Below are 6,995 nucleotides of genomic sequence, written 5' to 3'. Positions count from 1 at the left end.
ACCGCCACAGGAAAGCACTATGATGAAACTGTCTCTGATGAGGACCGCCACAGGAAAGCACTATGATGAAACTGGTTCTCATGAGGACCGCCACAGGAAAGCACTGTGATGAAACTGGCTCTGATGAGGACCGCCACAGGAAAGCACTATGATGAAACTGGCTCTCATGAGGACCGCCACAGGAAAGGAAAACCCAGAGTTACCTCTGCAGCAGGGGATAAGTTCATTAGAGTTACCATCCTCAGAAATTGCAGCCCAAATAAATTCTTCACAGAGTTCAAGTAACAGACACATCTCAACATCAACTGTTCAGAGCAGACTGTTTGAATCAGGCCTTCATGGTTGAATTGCTGCAAAAAAAACACTACTAAAGGACACCAATAAGAAGAAGAGACTTGCTTGGGCCAAGAAACACGAGCAATGGACATTAGACTGGTGGAAATCTGTCCTTTGGTCTGATGAGTTCAAATTTGAGAATTTTGGGTTCCAACCGCCGTGTCTTTGTGAGACGCTGAGTAGGTGAACGGATGATTTCCGCATGTGTGGTTCCCACCGTGAAGCATGGAGGAGGAGGTGTGATGGTGTGGGGTTCTTTGCTGGTGACACTGTCAGATATCTATTTAGAATTCAAAGCACACTTAACCAGCATGGCTGCCACAGCATTCTGCAGCGATACGCCATCCCATCTGGTTTGCATTTAGTGGGACTACCATTTGTTTTTCAACAGGACAATGACCCAACATACCTCCAGTCTTTTACCAAATAGGGCTATCTTCTGTATACCACCCCTACCTTGTCACAACACAACTGATTGGCTCAAACGCATTAAGAAGGAAAGAAATTCCACAAATTATGGGACACCTGTTAAATGAAATGGTTCCCACCATAAAGCATGGGGGAGGAGGTGGTGTGATGGTGTGGGGGTGCTTTGCTGGTGACACTGTCAGTGATTTATTTAGAATTCAAGGCACACTTGGCTACCACAGCATTCTGCAGCGAGTCACACATTCTCTGCTTCCTCTTTCTGGATGTATCTGTGTGCCTGTGTGTGTGTGTGTGTGTGTGTGTGTGTGTGTGCGTGCGTGCGTGCGTGCGTGCGTGCGTGTGTGCGTGCGTGCGTGTGAGTCAGATGTCCTCTCCTGTGGCTGGATTAACAGTAATCCTTGATATTCATCATCCTAGGGATCACAACTCATTAATAATCACTGTCATCACACTCCTCCCCCTCCCTCCCTCCCTTAGTCTGTCTGTCTGTCTGTCTGTCTGTCTGTCTGTCTGTCTGTCTGTCTGTCTGTCTGTCTGTCTGTCTGTCTGTCTGTGTCTGTCTCTATTTTGATCTCTCTCTCTGAGGGTGTGTGTATTCTCTTCTCTTGCCTACACACCACACCTGATGAAACCATGTCAGTAACCTGGCTGATGAAACCATGTCAGTAACCTGGCTGATGAAACCATGTCAGTAACCTGGCTGATGAAACCATGTCAGTAACCTGGCTGATTGAAACCATGTCAGTAACCTGGCTGATGAAACCATGTCAGTAACCTGGCTGATGAAACCATGTCAGTAACCTGGCTGATGAAACCATGTCAGTAACCTGGCTGATGAAACCATGTCAGTAACCTGGCTGATGAAACCATGCCAGTAACCTGGCTGATTGAAACCATTTAGCTGTAGAATGCCAGAACATTGCCCTGATAGCATCATCCCCCACTACATTTATAGGGTCCTAGACTACAGATGAACAAAAAATATGCATTATAAGGCTTAATATTGTTCCACAGTACTTTTCTAGTCTCTACTTCTTATTTTTTTAAACGGTCTGAGAAGATGTGTGAGTTCAGGGTGTCTGTGAGAAGAGCCTGAAAGATTAAAGAGATGCAGAGACAGAACTCTGCAGGGGAGTGAAAGAGATAAGAGACTAGTCAGACATACCACTGTAAATCAACTAGGGGAGCTGAGCCTTTAGATAACACTGAAACTCTTGTTTGTATAGCTGTGTAGGCATGGGCTTGGTCTCATGTGTAGAAGGTAATGACATCACAGGTGGTTGACTACAAGCATGATAAAAGCAACTTGGACTTTTCCTATTTTGCAGAACTCAGGAGAGACATCAGTTGTATGTGTGATGTTTGATCTTTGACTCCTGTCTACAGCTGTATTTTGATCTCCCGGGTGGCGCAGTGGTCAAGGGCACTGCATCGCAGTGCTAGCTGCGCCACCAGAGTCTCTGGGTTCGCGCCCAGGCTGGGCTGGGTTCACGCTCTGTCGCAGCCTGCCGCAACCGGGAGGTCCGTGGGGCGATGCACAATTGGCATAGAGTAGTCCGGGTTAGGGAGGGATATATCCTTGTCTCAGTATGTAAAATGTATGCACTCTACTGTAAGTCGCTCTGGATAAGAGCGCCTGCTAAATGATGTAAATGTGATTAAAATTGTTATTATTTGTAAATGCACATTTTTTGTGTTCCTTATTTGTTTAAGTAAAAAAACAAAGCACAGAAAAATGGAACCAACAATATCAATAAAGAAAGAGGTAAGAATATGTTGAAGTCTAGCTTGGGTGCAGATGACTGAACTGCTCACTGTGTCTGCAGGTATACTGTACATGTAAGGATGTGCGCTGAGAGTCGGGAAGCAAGTTCAGGAAGTGAGTGTTTTAATAAATGAACACAACATTATACAAAATAAGAAACACAAACAACGCACAGAACTGACGCAGGAAGAGAAACAATAACGCCCGGGGAAGGAACCAAAGGGAGTGACATATATAGGGAAGGTAATCAGGGAGGTGATGGAATCCAGATGAGTCTGATGACACGCTGGTGCGCGTAACGATGGTGACAGGTGTGCGCCATGACCAGTAGCCTGGTGACCTAGAGGCCGGAGTTGGAGCACACGTGACAATAAAGACAGGAGACATACAAAGGTATGCCAATTGGTATTGGTATGTCATGCAGATCACATTTACCATCCTCCCTTAGGCTTTACCATCCTCCCTTAGCCTTTATCATCCTCCCTTAGCCTGTATCATCCTTCCTTAGCCTGTATCATTCTCCCTTAGCCATTATCATCCTCCCTTAGCCTTTATCATCCTCCCTTAGCCTTTATCATCCTCCCTTAGCCTTTATCATCCTCCCTTAGCCTTTATCATCCTCCCTTAGCCTTTATCATCCTCCCTTAGCCTTTCTCATCCTCCCTTAGCCTTTATCAATCTCCCTTAGCCTTTATCATCCTTCCTTAGCCATTACCATACCCCCGTAGCCTTTATCATCCTCCCTTAGCCTTTATCATCCTCCCTTAGCCTTTATCATTCTCCCCTAGCCTTTATCATCCTCCCTTAGCCTTTATCATTCTCCCTTAGCCTTTATCATCCTTCCTTAGCCTTTATCATCCTTCCTTAGCCTTTTCCATCCTCCCTTAGCCTTTATCATCCTCCCTTAGCCTTTATCATCCTCCCTTACCTCTTCAATGAAAATCCCATAGACCTCAATATTATGGACAAGGTATGTGAATGAAAAGCATTATCAAAACAGTTTTTTTTTCATTCACATTTACTACAAAAACCAAGGAATGAATACGGTCGTGTGCATGTTTTGTTAAACATCTGTATAATTAAAACATTTTGTTGGATCCACAGACTTCACCCTCTCTACGCCTCTGATGAATATAACAGGAAACCTGTTCGATCACCAGGCACTGAAAAATCATTCTGGCTGTGGATACGGAGAACATCAACACATTAACATCAACACACCAGAGGATAAACCCATTGGACTTGAGATTCTACTCGGAGTTCACCTCATATTTGGATTTCTTAATTCTGCTTTGCCACTAAAATCCTAATAAACACTGAGAACTGAAATATTGTTGTTATTGTTGTTATTGTTATGCATATTAATAATGTTATGCATATCTTAATAATAATTATAGGGGGGGGGTAGTTAAAAATTAACCCCAAAAGGTTCTTCAAAAAGTTATTAGAGGAGCCATTAAAAGGGGTGGTTTGAAGAACTGTTTTATTAAAGAAGAACCCTTATAGGGGTTCCACCACAGTTATAGGGGTTCCCCCACAGTTATAGGGGTTCCCCCACAGTTATAGGGGTTCCACCACAGTTATAGGGGTTCCCCCACAGTTATAGGGGTTCCCCCGCAGTTATAGGGGTTCCTCCACAGTTATAGGGGTTCCTCCACAGTTATAAGGGTTCCCCCACAGTTATAGGGGTTCCTGCACAGTTATAGCGGTTCCTCCACAGTTATAGGGGTTCCCCCACAGTTATAGGGGTTCCCCCACAGTTATAGGGCTTCCTCCACAGTTATAGGGGTTCCTCCACAGTTATAGGGGTTCCCTCACAGTTATAGGGGTTCCTCCACAGTTATAGGGGTTCCCCCACAGTTATAGGGGTTCCTCCACAGTTATAGGGGTTCCCCCACAGTTATAGGGGTTCCCCCACAGTTATAGGGGTTCCTCCACAGTTATAGGGGTTCCTCCACAGTTATAGGGGTTCCCCCACAGTTATAGGGGTTCCTCCACAGTTATAGGGGTTCCTCCACAGTTATAAGGGTTCCCCCACATTTATAGGGGTTCCTGCACCGTTATAGCGGTTCCCCCGCAGTTATAGGGGTTCCCCCACAGTTATAGGGGTTCCTCCACAGTTATAGGGGTTCCTCCACAGTTATAGGGGTTCCCCCACAGTTATAGGGGTTCCCTCACAGTTATAGGGGTTTCTCCACAGTTATAGTGGTTCCTCCACAGTTATAGGGGTTCCCCCACAGTTATAGGGGTTCCTCCACAGTTATAGGGGTTCCCCCACAGTTATAGGGGTTCCCCCACAGTTATAGGGGTTCCTCCACAGTTATAGAGGTTCCTCCACAGTTATAGGGGTTCCTCCACAGTTATAGGGGTTCCCCCACAGTTTCAATTTGAACAAACCCTAAAGGATACTTCAGGAAAATGTTCTTTTTAGAGTGCACCTTCGTTCACTCACAAAATCATTTCAGCATCCAAACCCCAGCAGTGCACTGTGCCGTCCCAATGTGATGAATGGTAAGAGACAGCTGTTCTACTACACCTAGACACAGTGTAATAACATTCTGTGATTGTCATTAAACCTTCCACTTGTAGCCTGAGTTCATACATCCACTGTTGTCCACATGCGCCTCGGTCTCGGCCACTCATCTCTGCCTTGACAAAATGTGTTCTCCTCAAACCACAATGCAATTTGAAGCATATACCACCCGGTTTCCAGTCAATTCACACATTTTTCATGCGGCTGACATTCCGTCATGTTAAATACTTGTGTGGTAGCCTATAGTTTATTGGACGTATTCATTGTGATTGCTCACGTTTTACCGGTATGGCTTACCCCCACTATTTATTTTACAAGGGACAATGTACCGGACCATACCGCCTTGCTCTCACCCCTGGATAGCATAATGGAGAGCTGTTGACAGTGGAAGGAGTGAGGATGTGAAAATGGAGGCTTGGTGATAAGGTGGTTGTGACACTACAATGGGTGTGATGGTTTATGGTGGTGACAGACAGACGTGAAGGGTGAGGCTGGGAATTGAGCCAGGACAACTAGGATTACCAGCCAGGACAACTAGGATTACCAGCCAGGACAACTAGGATTACCAGCCAGGACAACTAGGATTACCAGCCAGGACAACTAGGATTACCAGCCAGGACAACTAGGATTACCAGCCAGGACAACGAGGATTACCAGCCAGGACAACTAGGATTACCAGCCAGGACAACTAGGATTACCAGCCAGGACAACTAGGATGACCAGCCAGGACAACTAGGATGACCAGCCAGGACAACTAGGATGACCAGCCAGGACAACTAGGATTACCAGCCAGGACAACTAGGATTACCAGCCAGGACAACTAGGATGACCAGCCAGGACAACTAGGATGACCAGCCAGGACAACTAGGATTACCAGCCAGGACAACTAGGATTACCAGCCAGGACAACTAGGATTACCAGCCAGGACAACTAGGATTACCAGCCAGCAGCTACTGAGGAGTGTGATAATGGTCCTGGCAGCTGAATAGAGAGCCAGGACCTCACTTTAATGTCTATCTACCCTCTGTATTTCTATAGTCCCTGTCACTGTCCCATGTCCTGGGGTGTTGAGTATCTTGGCCTGTCACTATCCCATGTCCTGGGGTGTTGAGTGTCTTGGCCTGTCACTATCCCATGTCCTGGGGTGTTGAGTATCTTGGCCTGTCACTGTCCCATGTCCTGGGGTGTTGAGTGTCTTGGCCTGTCACTATCCCCTGTCCTGGGGTGTTGAGTATCTTGGCCTGTCACTGTCCCCTGTCCTGGGGTGTTGAGTATCTTGGCCTGTCGCTATACCCTGTCCTGGGGTGTTGAGTGTCTTGGCCTGTCACTATACCCTGTCCTGGAGTGTTGAGTATCTTGGCCTGTCACTGTCCCCTGTCCTGGGGTGTTGAGTGTCTTGGCCTGTCACTATCCCCTGTCCTGGGGTGTTGAGTGTCTTGGCCTGTCACTATCCCCTGTCCTGGGGTGTTGAGTGCCTTGGCCTGTCACTATCCCCTGTCCTGGGGTGTTGAGTATCTTGGCCTGTCCTGCGTCCCTGTCTGGGGTGTTGAGTATCTTAGCCTGTCGCTGTCCCATATCCTGGGGTGATGAGTGTCTTGGCCTGTCACTGTCCCATGTCCTGGGGTGTTGAGTATCTTGGCCTGTCACTGTCCCGTGTCCTGGGGTGTTGAGTGTCTTGGCCTGTCACTGTCCCTGTCCTGGGGTGTTGAGTGTCTTGGCCTGTCACTGTCCCCTGTCCTGGGGTGTTGAGTATCTTGGCCTGTCACTATCCCCTGTCCTGGGGTGTTGAGTATCTTGGCCTGTCACTATCCCCTGTCCTGGGGTGTTGAGTATCTTGGCCTGTCACTGTCCCATGTCCTGGGGTGTTGAGTATCTTGGCCTGTCACTGTCCCATATCCTGGGGTGTTGAGTATCTTGGCCTGTCACCGTCCC

This window comes from Salvelinus fontinalis, unplaced genomic scaffold (assembly GCF_029448725.1).
Source record: "Salvelinus fontinalis isolate EN_2023a unplaced genomic scaffold, ASM2944872v1 scaffold_0511, whole genome shotgun sequence".
NCBI classification, from domain to species: domain Eukaryota; kingdom Metazoa; phylum Chordata; class Actinopteri; order Salmoniformes; family Salmonidae; genus Salvelinus; species Salvelinus fontinalis.
This window is presented reverse-complemented; position numbering follows the sequence as displayed.